Source organism: Aotus nancymaae, unplaced genomic scaffold (assembly GCF_030222135.1).
Source record: "Aotus nancymaae isolate 86718 unplaced genomic scaffold, 86718_ANA_hifiasm-v0.15.2.pri h1tg000039l, whole genome shotgun sequence".
NCBI classification, from domain to species: Eukaryota; Metazoa; Chordata; class Mammalia; order Primates; family Aotidae; genus Aotus; species Aotus nancymaae.
The window spans coordinates 5,817,713-5,843,912 of record NW_026988453.1 but is presented as its reverse complement, the minus strand read 5'-3'; the positions used below and the strand labels follow the sequence as shown (position 1 = coordinate 5,843,912).

Below are 26,200 nucleotides of genomic sequence, written 5' to 3'. Positions count from 1 at the left end.
TTTAATAGAGATGAGGTTTCACTGTGTTGGCCAGGCTGGTTTTGAACTCCTGACCTCATGATCCACCCTCCTCGGCCTCCCAAAGTGCTGGGATTACAGGCGTGAGCCACCGCGCCCAGCCTAAACCATTTTTTTGTAAAGACAAGTTCTTGCTATGTTGCCCAGATTGGTCTCAATCACTTGAGCTCAAGAGATCCTCCTGCCTCAGCCTCCCAAAGTGCTGAGATTACAGGTGTGAGCCACCGTGCCTGCGCTAAAGATAAGAATTAAACATTACTTAGTATTTTTTTTTTTTTTTGAGACGGAGTTTCGCTCTTGTTACCCAGGCTGGAGTGCAATGGCGCGATCTCGGCTCACCGCAACCTCCGCCTCCTGGGTTCAGGCAATTCTCCTGCCTCAGCCTCCCGAGTAGCTGGGATTACAGGCACGCACCACCATGCCCGGCTAATTTTTTGTATTTTTAGTAGAGACAGGGTTTCACCATGTTGACCATGATGGTCTCGATCTCTTGACCTCGTGATCCACCCTCCTTGGCCTCCCAAAGTGCTGAGATTACAGGAGTGAGTCACCGCGCCTGGCTACTTAGTATTTCTAAACAATATTTTAGTGCACAGTTTAATGCAAGATGTAAAGAGATGCAAAGACTTTGTCTAGTTATGTGACTCACAATATCTCGCTCTGTGTTAGTAGCTGCTTAGCCTCACTGATATTTTCATGGCTTGTGTGGAATTAATGCATTCTGAATTTATTAGCTCTACCCTAGACTTTCAGGAACATCAGCAGGTCCCCAAATTCCTGAAGACTTGACATAAATGAGATATAGACAGATACCTGATTACTACAAGATTACTGCAAGATTCCCCTACTAAGCCAATCATTTCTAACTAATTTAACAAGCCTCCTTTGGCTTCTACTTCAAGAAATACAGGTGGCTTCAACACAAAGGTCATCGAGCTGCCCGGGGGCCACTGGTCAGTGCCTCGACGCCCTGTCTTTGAGGAGATGCCTTATGGAGTGGTGGGTGGGGCTTGGAGTCAGACAGATTCAAGCTCGAATCCCAGCTCTGTCCCTTGGTGGCCATGAGCTCTTGTACAACTTACCTGCTTTTCCTCTGGAAAATGGACAGAGTAACTCCTGCCTTTAAGAAATACTTCAAGGCAAGGAATTATTATTCTCCTAAGAATAATAATGCACATAAAATGTCTGGCACATGTCTGGCATGTAGTAAGCACTTGATAAATGAGTGTTGTCATTATGTCCTCCTCCCTAAATAAAGGATTTCTAGCTATTTGCCCGAGTCTTTAAACCCTGTGGATCTTACAGTAATTCTACCTATAACCTTCACTAGCAGTTTTCACTCTTAACAAACTACAGAATGAAAGTATAATCCCGATTATATTTTTGCATTTATTTGAGTAATGTGCTGTTAACTTTATAAAGCACTTTCACATGTACTGTACTATTTATCTCCCACATCACACCTGAGAGGTTTAGACCATAATGAAATAAAACAAAGACTTGAGGCAGACATGTGTCTTAACCAGTTTATCTGAGTGTGTCTGAGTATACAAACGGATGTGGATGAGCGCATGAGAGATGAGTCAGCCCGTGTCTCCACGTGTCTGTGACTAGAGTGTGGGAGCCCTACGATATGGTCAATGAGTTTATACTCCGGGGGGCTACAGCTCTTCTGCCTCTGTTCTGTTCCCACCAAAATGTCCTTCTCCATTTGTTTGTGTGCTGTTGAGCTGCTACATAGGCTTTGATGGTGCTGAGAGGGAGGATTGCCTGGAAATACCCAAGAAGCCTACTGTGGGCTCAGTCCGTTACTCTCATGGGACTTAGATATTGACAACGTAGCTTTATCTTGCTGGCTATAGACTATCTGAAGATTTACTGATTGATGTAAGCTTCACTGTTACACATAGCAACGGGGTTTGTTTAGAATGACCACTATAAAATAAAGTATCCACCTCTCTTTCTGATAACATCCACACAGGAAGACAGACACACACACACACACTCACATTCTCTCTCTCGCTGGCTCGCTCGGCTGGTCACTTGCCAGTTTGTCCTTAGATCCTTTCCTCTGCTTGGCACACTACATTTCCCAAGCTTCCTTGACAACTGGATTCTGGGTAGGTTCAGCCACAGGTAGGCGTTGGTAGATACTGGAGGGCAGGAGAGGGGGAGAAGCCCTTCGTCTTTTTGCCTCAAGTGGCCTTTCTGGCAGTAGTTGTGATTGCTCTGTGGATCTAGTTTTTAATAGAAGGCCCCAGATTCTGGGTCCTGTGAATACCACCGCCTCCTTTTTTTCCGTCCAGCCCTAGGTGTGGTAGTGGCTCTCTAATATTGTTTTCCTTTGGGTTCAGTCTTTTCCCCTTCTGACTTCTCAGTTCTCTGTCACCTGTCAAATCACTATAAGATTCACAAGGTTTAAATCCTCTATATGGAGAAGAGAACATAATGACAGTCTTCTGGGTTTTTGTTTATTTCTCTGTATGTTTTGTTTTTTTGAGACAGAGTCTCACTCTGTCGCTCAGGCTGGAGTGCAGTGGTTTGATCTTGGCTCACTACAACCTCCACATCTTGAGTTCAAGTGATTCTCCTGCCTCAGCCTCCTGAGTACCTGGGATTACTCTGCCATCACACCCAGCTAATTTTTGTATTTCAAGTAGAGACACGGTTTTGCCGTGTTGGCCAGGCTGGTCTTGAACTCCTAACCTCAGGTGATCCACCTGCCTTGGCCTCCCAAAATGCTGGGATTACAGGCATGAGCCACTGCGCCTGGCCTTCTAGGTCTTTCAGACAGTGAATTTGATAAGAGGATTGGGGGCCAGACACTCTCACTCACCATGGTAAGCACATTGATTCTAGAGCATCTCAATAGACGGATAGAGTCATTCACTTTGGGCTGTGTCTGTGGCACACCTCTGAAATGGTAGGTGTTTATCATGGAGAGATTGTTCGGTTCTCCTGCTCTAACCCAGCATCCCCAGTATTCAGCCTTCAAACCCTCTCCTCTCTGTACATTATGTGTGGGGCCTAAAGAAGATGCAGAATTTGGGACCAGGCACAGTGGCTCACACCTGTAATCCCAGCACTTTGTGAGGCTGAGGCGGGCGAATCACGAGGTCAGGAGTTTGAGATAAGCCTGGCCAACATGGTGAAACCCCGTCTCTACAAAAAAATTAGCTGGGCGTAGTGGCGGGCACCTGTAATCCCAGCTACTCGGGAGGCTGAAGCAGGAGAATCACTTGAACCTGGGAGGCGGAGGTTGCAGTGAGCCGAGATCGTGCCACTGCACTCCAGCCCAGGCGACAGAGTGAGGCTCTGTCTCAAAAAAAAGAAGATGCGGAATTCTGGGCCCTCTGCATTCCAGGTTTGCTCTGTGGGACGTTGGTCTGTCCCGATTTCCTGGATGGGAATCTTCTCTGAGGGAAGAGCGTGCTACCATTTTCACCAATGGGCTGGATCTAGATTCCAATGAAACAGCCAGTCAAGCAGTCAGATCACTGGGGAAATTTAAGTGAAATTAATTGTTTGGCATCATGAGGACCAGGGACTAGATAATCCTTTTTTCCTAATGAGAGCTGCTTACAAAACTTATTTTAGTTAGCTTTTTAAGGAAATAAATTTGTGGCCATTTATCTGCTTCTTAAATTAGAAATCATGATCACAAAATTCCATTTAGTAAACAACAAAACAAGTGTAAACGTTGCACTGATGACCGATGAATGTGGAAAGGTGGACAAGGAACAAATGAGTGAGGGGAGCGAGAGACAGATGCGGGGGAGGCAGAGAAGAGCAAGCGGGGAGGAGGGAGAGGTGCAGTGAGGCCTTCCCGAGAGATCCTGGTGTACGGAAAATGGGGAAGTGTAGACAGAGACCTATAATTCATGAAGCAGTGCCCCCACTCTTCTGGCCTTGCAGGACGTCACAGCTGAGGACTTTCAAAGTAGCTTTATCTTGCCGGCTACAGACTATCTGAAGGCCCACGAGGCAGAGCTCCAGACAGACTTTTCCCTCGGTTGCTTTAGTCCAGAAGGAACACCAGGCATCACGTATTCATCTGCCTGCCTCCCTGACAAGGGCCTTGAGGTCAGGCGCTTGTCATAGGTACTTAGCCCAGGACTTAGTAAGTGCTCATCATTTTTTGATGAATGTCACTGAAAGGGAATCAGAAAACTAAGAAGGAGTATAAGAAGTTATTTGGTTCATCCTCCCCCTAAACAAGACATACCTAAGTACCTCTGACTGTGCTTTAGGCAGGAGGTGACAGCAAAAACTGTCTTGTTGTGGTGATGGTTGCTCTTTTCCTCCTCATTACTTTCATCCCAGGAACAAGTTCATTACCCTTTTAGAATGCAGCAGAGTTTCTTAGAGCAGAAGACTGTAGGAAGAATAAGAGCAGAATATACATCAATAAATTAAATAGAAATTAAAAACTTTAAATAGGCACACCATAGAATGGCGTACTATATTCAGTAATGAAAAGAATGAACTCCTCTTACCTGTAACAACATGAGTGAATCTTGGAATGATTATGCTGAGAAGTCTGGGTGCAATGGCTCTAGCCTGTAATCCCAGCACTTTGGGAGGCCGAGGCAGGCAGATCACCTGAGGTCCGGAGTTTGAGACCAGTGAAACCTTGTCTTTAATAAAAGTACAAAAATTAGCTGGGTGTGATGGTGGGCGCCTATAATCTCAGCTACTCAGGATGCTGAGGCAGGAGAATCACTTGAACCCAGGAGGCAGAGGTTTTATTGAGCCAAGATCACATCATTGTACTCCAGCCTGGGTGACAGAGCGAGACTCGGTCTCAAAAAAAAAAAAAAAAAAAAAAAGAATAATTATGCTGAGTGAAAGGTGCCATCCCAGAAGAGTGCGTCCTGTAATGATTCCATTCATATAAGCCTTTCAAACACGTAAACTTGACGATGAACCAAATCAGAGGTTACCTGGGGCTGGGGATGATGGGGGCTGAGTGCAAAGAGGCACAGGAAATGCTTTGAGGTGATGGAAATATGCTGTATCTTGATTGGGGTGGTGATAAAGTGCGTATACACTTACCAGAATTCATCAAGCTGCATACTTAAAATGAGTATATTCAATGAAGTTGATTGGAAAACATAAAATGGGGCCAGCGATGGAGATTGGGGCCTTGTTGCTGTTGCGTGCATGCAGGAAACCCAAGTGGGATGCAGTGAGCCACCTTCCTCCTAGCTAAGGATGAACCGGAATGAGAGGCGTGAGCTTAGACTTCACGGGAGCCTTGTGGACTGTTAGAAGGAGGGCCTTGGAATCTCTTTCCTCCCTGTACATGGAAAGGTCCTCCCTCTACCTCCTCAACATTCATATTCTCTGTTTGGGGAAGCCAGGGTTCAGGCAGTGGGTGAGCCTGCCTTTCCCTACCTGCGTTGCAGAGGAGAGACAATAACTTGAATGTAGAAGAGGTTGCAGCCAGGCAGCTGACATCCCGATGCTGCTCATTGCAGATTCCGGAGGGCACTGTGCTTGTGGAATCCGGGAGTTTTGTAACCTGGCTGACCTTACATCCAGGGGAGGAACTTCTTGGATCCCAAGCCCATCTGAAAGTTAGTGCAAACAGAGAAAGGAGCCTCCATTCTTCTAAGAGCCCAGCAGACAGAGCACCCCAGGCACGGCGAGTGCATCCGGAGTTGCCCCATGGTCTTCCTGCCCTCTCTCCCACAGCCCTGCAGCTCGAGTGCAGGTCCCTTAGCCAGCCTCAGAGGAGATAATGTCTTCAATTGCTTTAAAATACTCCAGAAGAAAAAGTGTGAGGGGGAAGAGGTAAAGGGAGATTGTAGAATATTCTTAAAAATGGAAGTTGGGTGATGAGCAGATGGGACACACTATACTCACTTTTGTGACTCTGTGTAAATTTGAGGATATATTCATAATAAAAGGTCTTTTTAAAAAGTTACCACTGAATTTTTGAAGTGGAGTGAACAGAAACACAGTGGTGCTGTGAACAGACACAGGAGATTCAGGAAGAGGAGCCAGTTTGGAGGCAAAGGTTTTTGGAGTTTTCTTGGGGAAATATTGTGGATGGGGTACAGATGGTGGCACCCAGCAAACTGGAAAGAAGAGGCCAGAGCTGGGAGCAAGGCTGAACTGCCGGTGTGGTATCTGAATGTCCATGCTAGAATGTCTGCTGATAAAACGTGTGATCCCAGAGCCCTTCTTAATGCTGTGAGTAATGGCCTCAGTATCCCTTGGTTCTTCCTCAGAAAATTGAATGCCCTGCTGTCCCTGGGGTGAAGGTGGCTTGAATTTGCTTGGAAGCCACGAAAGGACCTCCCCAGTGTTGGACTGATTGCTGTTCCTTGCCCCACATACCCATAATCCCAGGAAAACTTCCAGAAAAGAGGATTCATGATGATACCAAGAGAGGTTAAGTGACTGATGACAGTTGACACAGCTAAGCATATTCCAAGGAGTTAGTACTGCAGCCTGCTACTGCTTCCCTCCTCTGGGAAAGGGCAAGCTCATTTCCCCTTCCAAGCCCCAGTCACTTCTCCATTATTACTACCGACAATTTACTATGGGCCAGGGACTTTGCCAACCAATTCCATACACATTTTTAATCCTCAACAACATTATTAGATGGATATTAGTAACCCTCTTTTACAAGTGATGATCCTGTGGCCCAGAGAGGTTACCTGACTTGTCCAAGGCTACTCAGGTAGTAAAGGCTCAGCTAATGATGGGGCCAAGCTTTGTGCAATGCCAAAGCCTGTATCTGTAACCATAACACACAGTGTCTCTTAATGAGCCTGGCACGTGCCCAGAGACGTTGGGGACATGTGCACTCACCTAGGGAGGATGGAGACGTAGGGTCTTTCCACCCGCCCAGCTCCATGCCTCGCCCCTCTGTTAATGACGTACCTGAGCAGGTGAAAGGGTAGCACTTGGCCCTGCCAGTACCTTCGCTCTCATAGTCCAGGTAGACTCTGGAGGAGCCCTTGGCCTCGGCAAGTTTTACTAATTGATGCTCTGTCTTCCAGATGCTGCCCTGAGCATTGTTACTAATTAGAGGGTTAACTTTTGCCTCGAATGTACAGGGCTGTGCCCCAGGCAGGGGGATCAATGAGTGTAATCTCTGCATCTTTAGGAAGCAGTGAGGCTGCAGAGGCAGGGGAAAAACACTGGGATCTGAAGATCTGGGCATGATTCCAATTCTGCCGCCAACTCACATACACCACGCCTCTTGCCACTTGCTGGTCTTTGCCCATGGTGTGTCCTCTGCCTGAGATGCCCTTCTTATACCATGTGCTTGGGTAATTCCTATTCTCCCCCCAACAAAAACGCTGCTTAGAGGGCCCCCTGGCTCCCGGGCCGGGTTGGCACCTCCTGTCTGCTCCCACCGCACTGGTCATCATATGCTTTACATTGCATGGTGATCACATGTGTGCCTCCTCATTGGAGGGTGGGCCTCTTGTGGTCAGAAACCACAGCTTGTCATCCTTGTGTGTCCAGTCACTAGCACAGCCCTGGTACCTGGTGGACTCTCAAGGTATCTGACAAGTGAACTAATGAATGGGTAAATGCGTGCATGAATGAAGTAAATGTGCTAGGTTTGTGACCAACTTTGATCAAATTACAGTCCCACTCTGAGCCTCAGTTACTCCACTAACAAAATGTGAGGATTGGATTCGATTAATTTCAAAGGCCCTTTGCGCTTTAGAAACACTCCCGCAGGGGTGGAGGGAGAGGGCCAGCACCTGCAGAGTGTTCTCTCTGAACACCTGCCCCCTTGGAGCAGAGACTGGAGTTGGCAGGCCGGTGATGGATGCAGGACTGGCATGAAAAATTGAGGCCACGGGCTGAGCTCCCCCTGCCAGGCGGTGCGAAGGCTGCCGAGTGGCACAGGGCAACCACGAGGGAATGTTATCGATGACCTGACACCGTGTTTGGGGGATTAGCCCGTCCTCACATGTAATTATGAGGCATAGGATCATGCAAAGGGATGAGGCTGCATCGGAGAAAAAAGAAATACCTTGTACTCAGCAGTGGCAATGAGTGAGCTGGGGAGGAAGGCCAAACCATCCATCTCTTCCAGGCTGCCTCTGCTTGGCCTAGCCAGTAGGTGGCTTCGGTAGGTGCCACCCAGTAGGTGACAAGTGGCAGCTGGCTGGACCCTGGCCTCTGGCTTGGGATTTGGAACTGAGGGTTCCCAGGGGCAGGTGTGTGGTCCTAAGGGCTATCTCTTCCACGGCCCTTTTCTGACAGGAGGTTAGCTTGCAGCACGGTGCCCAGCAGGAGTCGGCACTCCACGGTATTGACTGAACCAGTGAATACACGAATTATATGGTCCACGAGGGCAAGGATTTTTGTCTCATCCAGTGCTCTGTCTCCAGCACCTGGAACCATGTCTGGAGTGCAGTAGCTGCTCAATAAGCATGTGCTGAATGGTTACGTGTCTTGAGGAAAGGGGGTACAGAAATATGATACTGTGGCAGAAGAAGCAAAGCCCTAGAGAGTCCTTAAGTCCAGACAAAAGGAAGACTGCGGGAGAGGAAGCTTGCAATGTGCTGAGGCGTAGGGGCCTGCATCCAACCACCCGGGAGCCACGGGCTCAGAACCATCTCTCCTTTCCTCTGGGGAAGTGCTTCTTAAAATGTGATCTGCCGGCAGGGTGCAGTGGCTTATACCTGTAATTCCACCACTTTGGGAGGCTGAAGCAGGAGGATTGCTTGAGCTCAGGAGTTCAAGACCAGCCTGGGCAAAATAGTGAGACCCCATCTCTACAAAAATATTTTTTTAATTAAAAATTTTTTTAAATAAAAAATTAAAGGTGGTCCATGGACCACCGTGTCAGAATCTCCTGGGGTACCTGAACTGAGCTTGCTGTATTGAGATCTCTGGAGTTGGGCCTGGGAATCTGAACTTTATGGAAGCTTCCAGGAGATTTTTAATGCACATTGAAGTCTGGGAGCTATTTGGCGAAGGCTGCTGCAGAACGATTCCTGTCTTTCTCACCTGCTATGCTGGGGTAGTAGCAGTAACAAAAGTAGTAGCCACCATTAGCTGAGGGCATATATGCACTGTCATGTGATCCTCCCAGCAGCCTTATGAAGGATTACTTTCCCTCTTACAGATGAGGAAACTGAGGCTCTGACAAGTTATTGAACTTGCCCCATGTCATGCAGCGAGAAGGTGGCGTAGTCAGGACCAAAGTCCAGCTCATATATGTTACACTGTCCTGCCCCACTAGCTCCTTCTGCTTTCTTGCTGAGATGTTTCCCCTTGTGGCTAACTCAGGTTCCCCTTACTGTCCTCAGAGCCCAGCCCCTTGTTCTGACTTCAGGAGGAGAGAGCTGTCACCTCAGTTGGCAGTGGGCATGTGCTCTAGCCTGTGTTTTGATGGAAATACACGAAGCAGAGTGGACAGAGATTCTTGGACAGAGAATCAGTTTGTTTTCATTGAAGGACCTCCGTGCCAAGCTCGGGCCTGGAGGCACCTCCTGCCCAGACCTAGGGGGTTTAATGGCAGGGGGAGAGGTCCTGCAAGTAGTAACTCTGACCTTACCAGCCCAGCTCCCCACCCCTCACCCCCAACTTACATGTCAGCAGCTGTCACCTGCTCGACAGATGGGCCGACTGGCAGCACCTCTCCCTGGGCTGTACCCAGATTGGCTCGACTGTGCCCTGGCTGCCCCGAAGCTAGAACCATCTGTGCCCAAGAGAGACCCAACATTAAAGGAGAAGGGCAGACGGAGCTCTCATAGCCCCTCCAGGTCATGGGGAGAGAGCATAGGACCTTGTGCTCACCACCTGCTGTGCCCAAATCGGGCACCCGAGAGACAGGACAGAGACCGCAGGGGCAGCTCCCCTTCCTCCACAAGGGCCTTTCAGAGTCCTTTCCAAGGCTAAAATGCCGCTAACTGGCCAAATGCTGCCAGCTCGACCACACTTCTACGCTATGTCTTTTTGCTTCTCTCTATCAACAGAGAGCCCCTGGTGTCACTCCACGGCAATTGGAGTCCCAGGAAACCCTCCGCTTGCTGGACGGGACTCCACCCGAGCTGGCAGGGATAGGTCTGCCCCTGGGTCCATTCAGCCTTTCTTCTGGATTTATTTTCATAGCTGATTGAACTCATCACCTTTTTAATGGGGAAAGCAGAGCTGGACTAAAAAGTTTCCTTAAATTGAAACCCAAGATCCAGAAGAACAGGGACAGAGGTAACGTGTGTGCAGAATTAGTTTGCTTTGCATTGGGAAAGGGGAGGGGTCCCTTCTACCAGGGAAGGAGACAGGGTCGTCAATTTCATGCCCTTCTGAGAATGCTGCAACAGATTTGGTATTTGATACCCCAAAGTGGGAGGGGCATTGTCATCTTCCCTCCATCCCTCAAAAAACTCATTCAGAAAGGGAGACACACAGAGATTTTCCTGAGTCTGAAGGCATCTCTGCCTCTATGTGAAGGAGCCTTAAGCCAGAACCCCTAGGGATTGGGAAATTGAGAAGTGCTCCAATCTGGCAAGTGTTTAAGTTCAATCAGTCTGTGTCCCCCAGCTTTTAGGAAGGGAAAATCAGCCACTTCATACTCCTTCTACCTAGACCTCCTGACTTCACCATGAGCAGCGTTCAGGGGGCCACACACTGGCAGGGGTAAGAGGTGGGTGTTAGCACCCTGAATCGGGGGGTTGACACATTTTGAGGCAGTCTGGCCGCTCCTTTTTTAAAGCATTTGGCTGCACATTTCCCTGGGAAATGAGAAGTTTTAGGGAAAAAAAAACTCATAAAAAAAATCCGACCACTGCATTGCAGTGCCTCTGAGATTGGTGCAGGCTGCTCAGCTGCTGTCTGAGGCACACACACACCACATGTGCTCACCAGCCCACACCTAGACCCCTAGTCTTCTTACTCCTCTAGTAGCTGCTGTCATAGCCTGGGGGCCAGAGGCTGGGTGGGGGGACATCAGCCATCCTGTCACCCAGCTCTGGACTGGCCCAGGGGCAGGATCCAAGAGGCATCAGTAAAGGCAAAGGTGGGTATTTCTGACCCAGGGAGGGGACACGGTGGCCAAGCCTGGCTGGCTTCCTGGGCTGTGGCTCTGCTGCCTCTGTTGCCCTTGCCACACGCACTGGTTGTTGCCACCATCCGGGGCACTTTTAGCTGAAATCTGCAGTCCCATTTCTGGCACCATCCAGTGCAAGATGCCCTCATCATTTTCTCCTTTTTCTCACTAAAAAAGGGGCAGGCAGCTTTGTCATCCACCCACCTCCAGGCTCTCAGCTCACAGAACCATGGAATATCAGAGCTGAAAGGGCCCTAAGAGATCACCTAGTCCAATCCTTTTAGTTTCTTAATAAGGAACCTGAGACTCAGAGAGGAAAGGTGACTTGCCCAAGGTCACTCGGTGAGCTGGGGGCAGAGCTGATCCTGCCACGTGGGCCCAGAGGTAGCACAGAAAGTGCTTTGAAACATGCGGAGTGAACCCAAGTGAGAGGGTTCCCAGGAAGGGGCTGGTGACTTCCTGCTGATTGAGTAACAAATTCATTGATTAGCTGTTCAAGGCAGTCAAGGAGGAGATGCAGGATCAGCATTACGTCCCCACCAAACACACCCTGAGCTCCCTCCAGGGCCCTGGCCCCTCTGTAGCCCTCTGCTTTCACCGTTTACCCACCTGCTGGCTTCCAGTCCTCGTCAAAGACAATGAAGGGATCCCAGGGCTGTTGTCTGTGCTGACTGCGCTCAGTTTCTGGACCCAGGTATCAGGGGAAGGGGGAGGCCAAGCAAGGGGGGTCTCTTACATCTCACCTCAGGAGCCAGGGTCCCCAAGGTGATCTTAACAGCTCTCCAGTGTGAAGGAGGAGAGGGGAAATGCAGTGACCACCACACCATTTTCCAGCTCACATAGCTGTCTGACTACTCCTTCCCAGACTTCTCCTAGAGCCCTGTGGTAGTTCCCAGTTACTGCCTGCCTTGGGTTGAAATGCCTAAGTCAGGAGTAGCTTCTGTCCAGGGTCCTGACCTGACCTCCCAGGGAAATAGGCTTCACCTCTCACTGGGAGGAGAGAGTCGTGGGTGGAGAAAGAGGCCCACTTTGGGACTTAGGTATCTATTCTACAGGCTGCCGTTGGGACTCTTCTAGTGGGCTGCTTTAAAGACCGTGATGAGCGTGGCTCTTCTGTGGGTGTGTTTGAACTGGCTGTGCCAGAGACTGGACCTGATGGAAAGGCTTCTGTGCCATGACCATAATAAGGTTGGCTCATCCTCTGTCGAACCTGGAATTTGGATAGTTGGCTTTTATGTAGGGTGTACTGTACTTCTCTGGACATCCCATTTTAAAAAGGACACACACAGACTGAGCCTTGCCCAGATGAATTGGCCAGGAGGGCAGAGGCAATGGAAAACACTGGAACAAGGGTGGAAAGAACAGTTTGGATTAGACAAAGGCACCCAGGGAAGCCATGGTGGCTGCTTCCAGAGAGCTGGAGAGTGGCCCTGTCTTCTGAAGGGCTGGACTGTCTGGCAGTGGAAGCCACAGGGAGAGAGATTTTAGTTCAAGATAAGGAAGTCCACTGTAACTCTTAAAGATGTCCAAACAGTGGCAAGAGCATAATGTGGTGGGTTGCCTGTTGCTAGAATGTTCTAGCAGAGGCTGGTTAGGAAATTCCTGCATGAAGCAGGAGGTTGGGCTGAGGAGAACTAAGTGGAAATACGAAGGAAACTTACCTATGTCATGGCTGTGGCACGGAGTTGGGCCCTCTACATATGTGTGGCATGTTGAACTTAACATGTGGTCCAGCTCGTCTGAGCTTCACACCATCCTTGCCAAAAAAGACATTATTTCCTGCTTTTATAGATGACACAGTGAGCCTTAGAGAGGTTAAAGACACTTCCCTAAGGCTGTCTACTTGGAAAGCAGCTGTTGGGACTTGAACCCAGTCTGTCTGGCTCCTGATCCCTTGGTCTTTGCACTCTATCATTCTTGGCTCCAAGTTTCAGGCTCACGGGGTCCTGGGATAAACGCCCAGACAGAGGCTTGCACCACTTCTGCTCTTAGTCTAGAATTGAGAGCAGCAAAATCAAGAAGACAAGGTAGCCAAAGCCTTCTGGGGCTGAGGATCTGGAGTCTCGGGAAATTTCTGTTTACCTCGGAGTCCGATAGCAATGACCAGCAGGGGACCCCAGAGTTCAGCCTCTGAGATACCCAGACCAGGCTGATGCTCCTGACTGTTCTGATTGGAGCATGTGAGTGTGTGTGCCTATGTGCATGCATGCAAGTGTGCATATGTGCTCTCGTGTGTGTGTGTTCCAAAGCCTGCTTTTTCCACCAGTGCCGCATGTTCACTCTTCACCCCCTTTCTCACAGGAACGACCTGCTGTTCACACCCTCCTCTCTGCACACAAGAAGCCACACTTTCTGGTCCTTGTTTCTTGGCCTGGGGTCACACCTGCTGCTGCTCAGACAGGGAAGCCCCCCTCTCCTAGCTGGCTCAGCACTTTCTGCCCCAAGCAGGCCCACTCCCTCCATGTCACCTCACACATGATCACCCTTCCCTGTGTTCTCCCTGCCAGCATCACTGTGCAGCCCTGAACCAGTGGGAGGACATCAGAGATCCACATCTTCTGGTCTTTGCCACCCATGGCACAGATGAAAGGTGACTGGCACTCCTGGGGTCCCTCAGACCCTCCCTCAGCCCTGCAAGCACACACCCATTTCTTTTGGAGAGACAGCATCTGGAAGTGAAAATGTGTCAGGCAGGCCCGTGCAACCCCTGCCACTTACTGTGGGACCCTAGGGACACTACTTAACTTCTCTGAACCCCAGTTTCCTGTTCTGGAAAACAAGGACAGGAACAACTCTCCTACAAAGGCCACATAGGTTAGGCATGTTAAAGACCCAGCACAGTGTGTAGCTAAACGGTGGTGTTCCCTTGTGCCTGAATTAATGGTGGTGTTCCCTTGTCCCTGAAGACTCTCAGGCACTTGATCAGCTGTCGGCTCAACAGTAGATAAAGAAAATGGAAGTAGCTTAAATGACTCTGAGATTAAAAAAAAAAGCAGAACAAAATGACATTGTAAAAATGAGGTATGTTTCAAGTCTGCTAGGGAAGAGCCTGCAGTGAATAATTCTGGGCTTCCTCAAGGCCTGTCCTGGGCTCTCGTCTCCTGCCATCCGACATGGCCACAGCCTTCAGCTTCAGCCTCCTCCCCTAAGCAGATGACTCACAAATGTGAATCTTCAGCCCAGCCCCTCCTCTGAACTCTCTTGCTCACCTGTCTGTGTGTTCAGCGTCTCTACTTTGACACTTCTAAGACATCTCAACACCTGACTCATGCTCTTACCTTCTTGTTCACACCTGGTCTGACTCTACGGAATTTTATTGCAGTGAGTGACACCCCATTCAGCCCACAGTACAAGCCAGGAGCTTAGGAGTTACTCTTAATGCCCCTTTGTCCTCTCCCCTCACACCCTACCCAATACCAAAGCCAGTCACTTTTTCTCTTCTTTCTCGATCCCTCTACCTCTTGTCATCTCCAGCAGCTTGGCCAGCCGTGAGCATCTCTCACCTGGATTATGCAGAAGCTGGTCACTCTGTCTGGAATGCACTTCCCTCTTTGCTTCCTGGTTAGTTTTGGCCTGGCCTTCAAGCCTCAGTTCAAGGGCCACTTCCTCCAGGAAGCTGTCCTTGAGCTCCCTGAGAGGTCCGAATCTATCCCACACCCCATAGTGCTGGTTGTAAGACAGACCTGATGTATGTGTGTGTATTTGGGTGGGGGCAGGGGGTCAACGATCAGTGTCACCTCACCAAGTAGGATGAACACCCCACGAGGGAACAACCTTGTCTGCTTTTGCTCATCATTAACTCCCCGACGCTGGGAACAGCATTTGACACATGAAGTAGGCAAGTAACAAAAGATTGTTGAATGGATGAATGAATTGGCAGGAGTGAGTCTGGAGTCAGGCTTTGCACTTGGGCAGAGGCTGGAGGAAGGCGTTCTGGTGCCTTCAAAGAAACAGGGCTGGCCTACGTGCAGGTGCTGCAGGTGGAGGCAGCTGTCACAGGCTCGGCAGAAAGCGGGTCTGCCAGGGAGAGCCGGCAGCAGAGTTGCAGTGGAGAATGTGCCTTCTTGGGTCACGTGACTATGAAAATATTAGTCCTCGGGAGCAATTAGTTAAGTTAATTAGCTCATCCATTTAAGCAGCAGCTAAAGCAACGGGGCCCAAAGACCGTTTGGGGAAAGACACTCAATTACTTGCACCAATGTCACCCTAATTTCCCCAGTAAGCTCAGCTGTAGCTGGGCAAGGGAAGAGACTTGAACACTCAATTAATTTCCTCTGTTTGGGGCCTGGAGTGGGACAGGTAGAGGGACCTGGGGAGGAGGGCTGGCTGAAAGCAGGCTGCCAGGGCCCTTGAAGCCCCAGTGGCCACATTAAGACTTTGCATCTCTCATTGACCCTTCTGATCAAGACATAAGGTTTTCCGGCCCCTGAGATGTCATTCCAGAGAGCGGATAACTTAGTCAAGGTCACACAGCAAGTTAGTTCTAGAGACAGACCCAGAACCCAGGCTCCCAGCCTCCTTGACCAGGACCTCCTCTTCAAGGAAAGAAAAGAAGAGGTGCGCAAATCACTGTGGTGACCCACAGAGGTCCAGCGGGTTGTGGCAACGTAGCCTTACAGCATAGCTCTCCTAGAGAAGCATGCAGCGGTGCCTTGCCTCCACTGCGGGACTCCAGCACCCAGTCTCTGTTCCCTGTCTGGAAAATGAGGCCAGTGTTTGTGGGAAGTGGGCTTGGAAATACCAGATTCCCTATTCCCAGTCTCTGGGGCTGGTCTGTGGGCACACACGTTCTGGTCTGTTTCTGACCCCCATACGAGGTCAGCAGTTAAGACAAGCATCTGCCATGTACCCAGACTGTGCTAGATGCTTGGTGGGGGGGGCGTGGGTAACTGCCAAGGTATGCGACAAGCAAAGTGACTGGAGAACAGTACCAGCCAGGCATAGTGACATGTTGAGCTGTGTGTCTGTGAGGACAAATCAGTGAAAACTGAGTTGATGAGTGAGGAGATGGATTTAGGGGGCTTTGAGGGAGAACTGAAGACTCTCTGGGTAAGTGTGTGAACCTGTGTGGGGAAGTATGAATCTATGCAGGAAGATGAGGATGCAGATGGGCTGGAGGGTTCAGGAGAGTCCGTGTTGGGGGCAGAGGCATGAGAGTTGGAGCGATGAGGTGGGGCCATTTGGAGAAGGGCCTTTTGTCTGGGTGCAGCTGGAAAAGGGTGATGGTCAAGATTTTCTGTGAAAATAGTGGCATTGAGATGGCAATCCTCTCATGCAAAAAGATAAGGAAAAACTTATGCCATCAGGGAGGGGCACATTTTCCATGGGCTGCTGAGCTGGGGGACTTGCATGCCAGGCTAGGTTTGGAGGAAATCCAAATTCTAAGGGGGGGCGGGTGGTGGGAAGGAAAATGATATACATCAAAGGCCAACTCAGGCTCTAGGCACTGTGCTTTAAATGGGTTATCTTAGGTGAATTGATGATGAATGTTCCTTAAGAAAACGAAACTGGAGCTCAGAGAGTTTAAGTAATTAATCCAAGTCACACAGTTAGCACAAGGCAGAGCCACGATTCTGGGCCTGATTTTGAAGTCAAGGTCTTTCCACTGAAGCAGTCCTCTCACCCTTGGCTACATGGAGAACAACTGATGCTGGACCCCTCCCAGGATAACTGAATTGGAATATCTGGGAGACTGGGCTTGAGCACCTTTTCTTGAAGCTCCTCAAGTGACTCTCCTGGGCAGAGAAGTTGAGAGGGCCTAGCAGCAAGCTGCCTCCTGCTTTGGTCCCCAGGTTCTAGCCATTGTATCACGGGGGACTGGCTGCTGTCACCATGCACTAACTCCATTGCTGTCAAGGATGCAGGAGGTAGGGAAGACACATTGGTGCACTAAAGTTGATCTGGGACAGGCCTCCTGCAGATATGCAGGTGCCCGAAATTCAGAGGGGGAGGTGAGAGACAAAAAGCTTAGGGAGTCTGCATGGTGGGTCCTTAGAGAACAGGGAAGACAGAGGCTGAACCCACTGACCCCTCCTTGTCACCCCCACCCCGGATCCATGCGTGACCCAGGAGTTCCTCTTCTGCCGTCACCACAGCCCTTGACATATGTTTATTTCTCCCCAGGAAGCCATCCTCAGATGCCACTCACCCAAGGCAAAGGGGTGATGGCTGTTCCCTCAACAGATGTGCACGTGGCTCCTTGGGCCCTTCCACTGGCATCAGCCACCACCAACTCTCCCAGAGATAGTTGAATGGTTGGCTGTGATAGAGCGTTTCAGATTTGCTGTGTGACTTGTTTAAACATATTCTTCAGCTTTCCAAGTCTTTAAACTGGGTAGAATAATATCTGACTGGAAACATATACCTGAAAGCTTTAGGAAAAAGAAACTGTTTAAGAGCATTTTATAGCTTTGTGGCTGTGAGATAATAACTATCGATAGATAGGAGCGTGCTGAGGTGGAAAGAATGAACCAGCATTTGAGTCCAATAGTCTGGAATCAAATGCGGTCACTGCCATGTGTCAGGTTCTTAACATCTCCAGAGCAAGTTTTCCTGTGTGGTTTATGAGTCAGTGAATTCCATGTCTTCTGTCCAACCTCCTTTTTGAACTCCAGGCACACATTTCTAGGGGGCTCCTGGACGTTTCCTCCTGAATACGGCACAGGCTCCCAAACTGAGCACATCCCAGGCTGAACTCCCCGCTCCCACCCGCCCCTGTGCTTCCTCTCTTGGTGACTGACGTCCCCATCCTTCCCGTTTCACAAGCCAGAGATCCAGAAGTCGTCCTGGACTCCTCTCTCTTCCTCACCCCCACCTCCAGTTAGCCACCCAGTGTGTGGAGCCTTGCTTTTAGATGAGCAAACCCACCCCTTCCTTCCCGCTCCCATGGCGCCTCCATGGTGCAGACTAGTATCAGCTTTCCCTTAACCTACTGCAACACCCGTCTTCTCACTGCCTCCTGCAAAAGTCCCACCCCCTTAGCCCTGCATGCAAGGCGCTTCGAATCCAGGCACCAATGCCCCTCCTGCCCCACTCCTGGCCCCTCCTTCCCACTCTGCCCAGTGCCTCCAGGCGACATGCCCAGTGTCCTGCTGCTTCCACGCTGGAGCACTTGATATTCCCTTTGCCCAGAACACCCACCTCTCCTCAGGATCATATCAAAAGTGTACTTCGAGAGCCACTCAGAAGCCATCTTCTCTGGCTGTGCCTTCATCCCCACCCCCATGGAGGCCCCCAGGGCTCTGGCTCCACAGTCCTGTGTGCACACCTGCCTTTCCCCCATGCTGCACTGTTATCTGCCTATGTGCCTGTCCTCCCCAGCAAACTTCCAAACTTTTGTGGGCAGGGATTGTGTCCCAGAGCATGCTGTATCCCAGAGCCAGGCAAAGCGCAGGGCACATAGTATATATTCAATAAAACCCTATCATAGCCAGGTGTGGTGGCAGGTGCCTGTAATCCCAGCTACTCAGGAGGCTGAGGCAGGAGAATCACTTGAACCTGAGAGGTAGGGGTTGCAGTGAGCCAAGATTATGCCACTACACTCCAGCCTGGGCGACAGAGCAAAACTATGTCAAAAAAATAAAATAAAAAGCATATGAAATAAATGTTTGACAGAGATCTTTGCTGGATCTTCTCTCCCCTAAAACCCCAGCTACTCTGGAAGGAACGAACACACGGGCTATGCCCCTTATATATGTGCCCAGCAAGTAGGTGGCAATGGAACTGTCACTGTGTGTAAGCACATGGCCCTTTCTGGGGTCCTCAGCTAGGCTGGAAACCCCGGCTCACAGGTGGGCAGGTGTACCCGGAACACAGGGCTCACCCAGATAGAGTTCCTCAGACTGCAGTCTACATACCCGCAGATAGGGGAGGTGATTATTTTGGCTTCTTGGATTCTCTGGGAAGATCCTCTGAGCCCAACCCCAATTCCCTTTTCCTCTTCCGGGGCCCTCTGCCAAACATCTGTTCTTAGAGGGCTTACATGTCTGGCTCGAGTCTAGAGAGAACTTGGAATCGCTTCCCATGTCCAGGAAAAGCCCTTATGGAGGGGATGGAGAAGGTCTGTGCTTTTGTACAGGGAAGACTGGAGCTGGATTCACAGCAGGCTGGGAGACCGAGGTAGCTCTGTGGTCTTGGGCAGGTCACATCACTCCCCAGAAGGTGGATGCGTTTTAGCACCCCAAAGACCAGCACTTGAATACTGGCTCTGGCACTTCCCAGCTGTGCAGACTTGGGCAAGGCATTTGCGTTCTGGTAGTCTGTTTTCCCAGCTGTGAAATGGGGACAAACACCAATTTCATAAAGTAGTTCCAGGGATGAGGTAGGATCCAAGTGTCTACCACGCGGTTCAGTTTGTGACCGAGGAAGGAAGGCATCTGTGTCAATTGGCAAGGCATATGGCACGGGTTTGGAGTGCGGCCTTAGGTGGCTATGCTCAGATTCACATTCTGTGTCTTCCTGTTTCTAGCTGTGTGACCTTGGACAAGTTATTTTACCTCTCTTTACTTCAGTTTTCCCGTCTCGAAAATAGAAATAAGAGTAATCCTCTCTCCTAGAGTCATTACAGGTATGAAGTAAATAAATTAATATGAAACCCTTAAAATAGTACCTGGCACATAATAAGCATGAACGTGTGCTTCCTGTCACCATTGCCGTCAGCCTCATCAATACCATCATCTCAACACTTGAATCTCATTAACTCCAAGAACCTACTTGCTCTTGCAGGAAATCTTGTCTCCCCCAGATCTGCTTCATCCCAGCATGTGATCTGGGAGACCCCCTAAAGCTCACGTACACACCCTCATACGGTCTAGGCTGCCACTCGACGCTGGTTTCAACGTCTCTAGTTCCTCCGGCAGCACCGCTGTCCGGAATTGCTGCGTGGCCTCTGATGCCTGGGCCCTGCTCCTCCTGCTGACGTGCCTGTCTGTCAAGGCTTTCAGTCTTCCGCAGCCTTAGCTGCTCAGCAGCTTCTTTCAAAGAGAGAATGAGAACAGTCCCTCCCTGGGTGATATGATCATTGGAGGGGCAGAGTCTCACAGCAGGTTGCTTGGCCTTGAAGTGTTAGATTTAGTGAGCTTGCTCTCCAGACAGCTCTTTCAGTCTACACACAGCCACTTCTCTTCCCAGGACCGCTGGGTCAGACAAGGTCAAGAGCCAGCCACTCTGCCCAAGCGGGAGGGTCTCTCTGTCTGGCCTCAGGACCCATTGTTCAGTCTCGCTTGTTTTGTCAGCTTAATTCTTTCTTTTTGACTATAACCCCTACTTAACCACTGCCCCAAACCTCTCTATATGTCTGGAGCCTGGCTGTGAACACAGTTCAAGTTTTTTCCCCAGGGAACTCCTCTTTGGCCCCCAGGTAACCCAGTGGATGCAAATCCATACTCTGGAAGAAGAATGCCGGCAGACGCCTGGGCTTTGAGTGGTGCATCTCAGTCTCAGCTGCAGCCCATCCTGGATGCCTTGCCCCTTGCGACATATAAACTCCCTGGTACATAGCAGGCCCTAAAAAACCAGTAGGTATTTTTATCAGTTTCCTCATCTGCAAAGCAGAGATAATATAAAAACAACAGTTATAGCTCACACCTGTAATCCAGTACTTTGAAAGTCCAGGGTGTGTGGATCACTTGAGGTCAGGAGTTCGAGACCAGCCTGGCCAACATGATGAAACCCCATCTCTACTAAAAAATAGAAAAATTACCCAGGCCTGATGGTGCATGCCTGTAGTCCCAGCTATTTGGAAGGCTGAGGCATGAGAATTACTCGAACCTGGAAGGCGGAGGTTCCAGTGAGCTGAGATTGCGCCATTGCACTCCAGCCTGGGCAACAGAGTGAGCCTGTCTCAAAACAAAATACAAACAAACAGAACAGCTAACATTTACTGTGCCCTTATTATGTCCAGGCATCGTTCTAAGTTTTTTAAATGTATTAACTCATGCGATATGCACAATGATTGTATGAGGCAAAACTTTCTGTTCCATTTTATGGATGAGGCATAGAGTGCTAAGTGCCTTAGCCGAGGTCACACAGCTGCTAAGTGGTAGAACCAGGATTCTGCTCCCAGCAGTCTGGCTTCGGAGCCTGTATGTTAATCATCATGGGGTCCATGCTAATGCTAAGGATTACTGTGAGATCCAATGATTCTATGTCTTACGGCTCTATACAAGCATTAAGAGCTGCTGCTCGGATGGCTCAGTGATTTGGAGCGGGAGGAGGGACAGGGAGAGGGTCTCTCTTAGCACTAGTGATGGTCATGGTAGTGACTGCAGGATTTAGAGGCTCTTTACAGAAATCTAGTTGCTATGTTTCTGGAAGGGAATAACTGAGAGCCATTACTTTGTTTGGACAGGTCTGAAGTGGGGAGGGAACTCGGTCAAGGTGAAGAACTACGTCAGTTTCTCAAGCATCCTCTTCTCTCCCTTCCCCTCTTCCTCCCTCACTCCTTTCAAAGAGAGAATGAGCGCAGTCCCTCCCTGGGTGATATGGGCCTGGGGGCAGGGGTGGGGTTTCTAGTAAGGCTGCCTTCGCACTGCCCAGGCAGGCAGCCTGGGTTCCAGCTGTTGGGGGGTGCTCATGGAATATAGCTCGAGGGAAGGGGCTGTCAGACTCCCAGGCAGCAGCCTTCACTTAGATCACTCAGAGAGAAAGGAGGACACCTGAACAGCCACAGAAAGCCAGCCCAGGAGACTGCAAAGTCCTCTTTGAGGCATCTCTTCCTGACATGACCCTTCCCTCTACGGGCCCTGGAAACATATGGGCAACAGGAGCCTGATCCTGCCGGCCTGGCTTAGAGCCCAGAGTTCCAGGGCAGCTCCAGCGTTTCTGTAGAGGAGGGACTTAGGAGTTGCCATCTCATTGGAAGGGAGGTAAGGGGCCTTTATTTTAGTCTGTGGACTTGTTTGGAGGTGACTTTGGGAGGATGCTGATAGAGATTGGGAAGGAGGCTAAAGTCTCCCCAACCCTACCCTAGCCACCGTGGCTCTGCCAACGCCTGCCCCCACAGCTGCAGGACTGGGGTTCGTTTGTGCTGACACCTGAGGCCAACCCAGGGACAGTGCAGTCCTGTGCTTGGGCCGCAGACTGGAGAGGCAAAGTCTGGTTGGGAAGGAGCTGGCTGCAGCTGCTGTCCACCTTGTCCAGGAAGCCTAGAGGGAGACGTTAGGATTTCAGGAGCCACTAAGTGAGGTGGGGCTGCGGAGCAGAGAGAGTTGGGGGTCGGGGAGAGGAGGGATAGTTAGAACCCTGGGGAGAAGGCTGAGGGTGGAGTAATAGGCTCCTTCCTTTATTCCTTCAGCCCTTCTGTCTTCCCCAGCAGGGCTAACACTGCTATGCCAAGAATGGCGCTGTGCTGGTCTCTATACATACATGATCCTGTTAATCCTTATGAAAAGTCTGTTTTATGATCAAAATCCCCATGTCGCAGGTGAGAAAGTTAAGGCTTAGAGAAGTTATGAAATTTGCCTGTAGTCACACAGCATACAGAGGTAGCATGAGGATTTGAGGATGCAGGATTTGAGGTGTTTACTGAGTGCCTACTCTGGGCCAGTAGGCTAGATGAGCAGGGGTCCTTGCCCTCCTGGAGCTTACAGTCTAGTGCTGGGGGGGAGACTAGAACAAGGAAGGTTGAGGGTGATGAGGGCTGCAGAGGAGACGCACGGGACACACAGGAGAGGTCGGGGCACCGGGACTGGCAGGATGGAGGAGGCTGGCATGGTGCAGTGGGGCACGGAGGACAGCATGTGCAAAGGCTCTGCAGCAGGAAGGAGCACAGCCCTTCTGGACCCTGGGAGTGGGCAGCGCCAGGTCAGGCTGGAGGATTGGTAAGGGCCACATCTAGAGATACTGGTGCAGGAAGCCTGCAAGGAGAGGACAGGAGAGGATGGACAGTGAGGACCTAAGGAGCACCTGGGGAGGAGGGCGGAGCTCGAGATATGCACCCAGCCCACACAGGCTCACAAGACCCAGCTCCACGCCCTAACCCACCTCAGGACCTTAGGTGAGTCATCCACCCTTTGGGGGCTCCCTGTGCCTCAATGGAGTGAAGAATTATCCCTTCCTCGCCCTGCTGCCTCCCGGGAAAGTTGATAAGAATCAAGTGAAATTAAGACTGTCAGGCTGTCATTGTCATCCCTATCAGGGGAAGGGTCCTCTGCGGCCTGAGGGGGCTCTGAGTGAAGCACAGCTGTTTCCTCTGGGACCCACCGTGTTCCCATCCCTCCCCCATTTTAGCCCAGCCACTGCCTGTGCAAATGTCACCCGATCCTTCCACACTCCATCAGAATTCCACTTCCGCCCAAGAGGGGAAAGGGCACACTGGAGGCAGCATAGACATGAAACACGGTATTTTCAGAAGGAGCAGACATAACCTTACAGAAGTGCTTTATTTTCTGTATTTAGACTTTATTTTGCTGGAGGCAGCTTTGCGTAAGACTCAGGTGTCTCTTGGTCCATTTTATCAGAAGGAACCGTGGGGGTCATTTCATCCATCCCTTTTAATCTAAGCACTGCATTCCAATCATGAAGGCACAAGCTTTCCCTGTCACACAGGATGCTGCCCCAGACACTTAGCATCAGGAAATCCCAAAGTTGAACCTGAATCCAGCCTGCTGAATGAAATTTCAGCCCCATCCTCCCTCCTCTTAGCAAAAGAAGCACTGGGGGAGATTGCAAAAAAGAAGCACTTCTCTCCCCAGGGAGAAAGCGAAGAGGAGCAGCCGGTACTGCTCTTCGGCGCGAACACCCATCTCAGGTGACGGGTCCCCTCCTCAGTGTGGGGTGGCGTGGTGGGGGTAGGTTACAGGAGTGTAGCAGTGTTAGGGGAAAGCCCTGGTGCCCTCCTGCTGAGCATCTGACCTTGAGTCCTTTACCCCATATCCTCTTTTCCATCTGAAGAACAGTAAGGGGTCAGCAGACCTGACTAGAGGGTCTCAGGCATGGGTCCTCTCCCCCAGCCCGCACGTGAACACATGCACACACCCTTCCCAACACCCAGGTATGCAGGCGCACACTCCCCCACAGGACCAGCAGCCTGGAAATTCCCGAATCAGCTTTTTCTGCAGTCCAGGGTCTGTGACAAGCGAGCTGATGTGTTCTGAAGAGAGGCTCCATCCAGCCAGGAGCAGCGGGTGCTGCAGCACTGCAGATCCCCCCCTTCCGAGAGTGAGGTCTAGGTCCTGGGACAGGGGACGCCTGGGGGAGGGAGGATGCGGGGATTCACTGCGGGTATTGGGAATTTCCCAGTTCCCCAGACTCTGTGGGGATGAGAAGCCCTGGAAAGCCCCAGATGACTGCCCACTCCGCCACACACATGCACACAGGATTTGTGTGTGGGGGGGGTGGGGGATGAGGAATGTCACTTCCTGGGTCAAACACCAGACTCGAGTCCTGGCTGTGCGTGTGCAGAGCGGAAGCAAATAGAAAGCAGCTGCATTGAGAGTGAAGGAGAGGCTGAGGGAAGAGGGCTGGGATGGGGTGGAGCTGGGAAGGTCAGGGGTGGTTAATGGCTGGACAGCGGCAGAAATTTCCACCAGGGGAGCCTTGGCCCCGAGGTCTTATTGGATGGGGTTGGGGGTAGAGGGTGAGGACCAAGGGTGAGACTGAGGCACAGGAGGGGTGCCCCAGCTCTCGGTCCTCCCTGCCTGTCCTGGTCCTCCTGGTGCTCAGGGCAGGTGTCAGCCTCGCATTTCCCCGGGAGAAAGCAGAGCTGCAGAGGTAGGCGGTGCTGGATCATGGCAGAGCCCTTCTGCTGGACTCCTATCTGGGAGCAGGCAGGGGGTCCTGTGGCAGCTGACGCTCCCTCCTCTCCCCTCACCCCGTACTCCTTCTCCATGCCCCCTTTCTCCCTCTCCAGGTGGCCTGTGAAGAGCCCAGGCACGAGCCCTGACCTCACCCTCCGTACAGACTGAGGTTGGGGACGTGGGCTGCCGGAGCCCTCAGGGCGAACTCCCCAGCTCCCCTTCCCCTGCAGCGTCTTCCTTTTGTTCCATCTCTCTTCTTCTCCCTCCCTTCTCAACCTCCACTCAGGAAAACCTTCATCCGTATCTCCTGAAGCAAATCGTTTCCCTCCCACCCCCGCCCGCCGCACACGCACGCACGCGAGCAGTTCCCTACAGCCAGGGGGTCCCCTCCCCGCCGCCCCCGCCGCCCCCTTCCCCAGCCAATCCCCGCACCCGAGAGGCTGTAAACTCAGGGGCTGGCGGGTGGGGTGGGGAGTGTCGCAGGAGTGCACGGAGCGGGGCGGGGACTCCTCCGCAGAGTCGTGTAGCCTGTGAGGCCCCGGGGGTGGGAAGCCGGCCCCGCCCTCCCCAAACTTGTGTAGGACGCGCCAGTTTAAACCCCTCTTCCCCCAGCGCAGCCCCTCCTGCACACGCCGCTGCTTCCCGGGTCGCGTTTCCCACCCGTTGGCTGTCCCGACGGGAGAAGGGGGCGTGGGCGTGCGAGACGGTCTGTTGGCCACGGGGATTGCCTGGGGCGGGGGCCCTGCGTCGAGGTTTGCGGGGATCGCCCTCGGAGGGGCCACACGCGCTATGTGCAGGCAGATGTGAGGAGCATCTCAATTGGCGGGCGGGGGAAGCAGGATCAGGTTGTTACTACTGCAGAGAGAGAGAGAGGGAGAGAGAGAGAGAGAGAGCCGAGAACGAGCGCGGGAGCAGGGAGCCGGCGGGCGGGAGGAGAGCCGCAGCGGCCGGGCCGGTGGGGAAGTGGGAAGCGGGACCTGGACTTCGGGACCCCGGCCGTCCCCGCCCCGCCCTCTCCACCAGCTCTGGCAGAACGGTCCCGGAACATCCCAGGGTAAGAGGGAACCCCAGGAGGGGCGCCCCACTAGGGCAGCCCGTAGTCCCAAGTGGAGCGGTGCCTCCACCGACAGTGGCCACCCCTAGGGCGCGGGCAGACCCGGGGTCGCCAAACGGGGACACTCCGTCTTTTGGGGCTTGGCGCTCACCGCGGGGTGAACTAAGTGTGGAACTGTGCCCGCGGTGGGTACTGTAATCTGGAAATCCACGGGTGTCGGAATTACCCGGCTATTCTCAGGGGAGGTGTCCTGAATTATCTCGGGATCCCCTCGCCCCCGACTGTTTCTCCCCGCGGAGATCCCGGGTCCGACGCGGAGAGAAGGCGAGAGAAGCCGCGGTGCCTCCGCGCTGGGACTGGGGA

At 51.5% G+C, this 26,200-nt stretch overlaps 1 protein-coding gene across 4 annotated transcripts in view; it reads left to right on the top strand.

Moving 5' to 3' along the window:
- Positions 1-26,200, top strand: part of SYT2 (synaptotagmin 2) — a 115,163-nt gene that overhangs the window by 43,182 nt on the left and 45,781 nt on the right. For 2 of the 4 annotated variants that reach the window (XM_012459473.2, XM_012459472.2), the window contains exon 1: positions 25,731-25,837. The exons of the other annotated variants lie outside the window; for them this stretch is intronic. The gene's annotated coding sequence lies outside the window, so the exon portion shown is untranslated. Of the gene's footprint in view, positions 1-25,730; positions 25,838-26,200 lie in introns of those variants that run through there. 4 annotated transcript variants of the gene reach the window in all.